Raw genomic sequence first — 2192 nt, 5'->3', positions numbered from 1 at the left:
TTAATTAAAAAAGGCAAGAGCTATGAACAGGTTTTTTGCCGGGGTTCAGAGCTTCTTTGCTGATCAGTCCTTTTCAGAAATTTGCTGGATAGGCAGATGAACTTGCAGTGGGTCTCGAAGCCTCTTAAGGTCCAATTCTGCCTAAAAGTAAAAGACACATTATAAAGCACAAGCTCCCAAAACAACCTCCCCCCATACCATTTTCCTTTAGAGAAGGAAAAGCTTTCCCACATCTCCTTGTTTTTTCCCTGATCAGTAGGAAATTGTCCAAAGACTGAAATAAAGTTGCAGGCATATATTTAGGAAAACAGTTCTCAGCTGTATTTCTCTGAACCTGTCTGCACACAGCCACTTAAAAGAATAGGGTAGGGGAAATTTGGATCCCTGTAAACTCACTGGAATATTTTTGTTTAAAAGCCAGCAAAAACCCAACAAACCAACATCCCAACTAGATTATTAGGGATGGTTGATTCCAGAAGAAAAGCTGCAGGAAAATATGGCAGAAACACTAGAAAGACCTGTGGCTCCTTCCTTATGCAGTTTGTTCTCTAAGGCTGGAGTAGGACTCATCTTGCCCTGGATATCTTACACTGTCATTTCCAGAGTCTAGGAATAAAGGATGATAGAGAGCAGTGAAAAATAATGTGTAACTCTGCTTCTTCTGCTCACACCATCCTTCAGCAATAAGGCTCTGAGAAACACAAGGAAACATCTCTATCAGAGTCCTTGCTGAACAGATCCCACAATGTGGATAATCTGCCAAGAGTGTCTGTCTCCAGAGTCTGAGAAATCTGCCCCCACTGACTTTAACAATACAGCTGCATTTCCTGAACATTATTTTCCAGGACTGCACTGAAGTGCAGGAAGATCTGAACTGAAGGGATGCAAGACTTCATTCCTCACTAAATCCATCTGGTGTGTAGGAGCTGAGAAGAAAAGAAATCTTGAATTAGGCTCCTCTGAGGCATAAAGACTCTAAAGTAACTCAAGATTTGCCAGCAGTTTCTGAAAGGCCCCTAAAGATTGATATGGGTTTTGTGTTGATTTACACTTCCAGTAGTTCTATTCCTGGGAATTTCAAAGCCAATTCAATGATTGCAGTGGGGTTGTGACAAGAAAATGGGCTGAAAACTTAAAATACATTCATTCTTGCTTGAAGTGTGTCTATTAATAGTAACGAAGAGCTAGCAAGCAGTAATTTCTTTATCTTGTTTCTGGAAAAATTCTTGTTACCTGAGCAATTGCATCCTTGAGTTGATTGTATTTCTCTAAATCAAATCGTGTCTTTTTGGCTCCTTTATGGAAAAATAGTAAGTACTGTCTGTCTCTGGCATCTGGATAAACATATTCCTAAAGAGAAAAAAAGGAGAGAAAACAAAAATAAAGCTACAGCAGGGAGGCAGCAAAGGATGTCTCAGGTGTGTTTGGGAGAATGACCAGTTCCTGACAGAAAACACAAGCCTGGTTCAAGCTCACAGAGTGGTGGGTGACCCCTGCCAGCAGCTAAACCCCCACCCAGTCACTCACTGCTGCACAGCTAGATGGGAGAGAGAAGAGAATCCAAAGGTAGGGAAAAAAAAAAAGAAAAATTTATATGTAAAATTTCAGACAGTTTAATAACTGAGGGGAAAAAAAACCACAACAACATAGTGATGCAAAAGCAATCACTCACCACCTCCTGCCAGCAGACCAATGCCCAGCCAGACTCTGAGCAATAGCTGCTTTGGAGAAACTTCCCCCCAATTTATTACAAAATGTGCCATTAAGTGGTAAGGAGTATCAGTTTGATTAGTTCAGGGCAGCTGTGCCAGATGTGTTCCCTCCCCCATGCCTATTCCCAGGGATGGGGGCAGACCAGGGAAGAACAAAAACCAAAAAAGGCCTTGATGCTGTACCAGCACTGCTCAGCAATAGCAAAAGCACTGCTGTGTTACCAAGGCTGTCTTGGTCACAAGTGCCAAACACTGCACCACACCAGCTGCTCTGAAGAACATTAACTCCATCCCAGCCAGACCCAGCAAAGCCAGACATTTGCTTCTCTACTCATTTGCTACACTCCAGCAGTGAGTTACTATCACCTTCCTTCTGTTCCCACTATGTGAATCCTTCCAGGCAGAGACAACAAGAACTGACATTTCATACTGATAAGTTTGTGAGGAAAAAAGGAGGGAGAAAAGATATAAATACTGTCC

The sequence above is a fragment of the Erithacus rubecula genome (genome assembly GCF_903797595.1).
Source record: "Erithacus rubecula genome assembly, chromosome: 9".
Classification (NCBI taxonomy): Eukaryota; Metazoa; Chordata; class Aves; order Passeriformes; family Muscicapidae; genus Erithacus; species Erithacus rubecula.
This window is presented reverse-complemented; position numbering follows the sequence as displayed.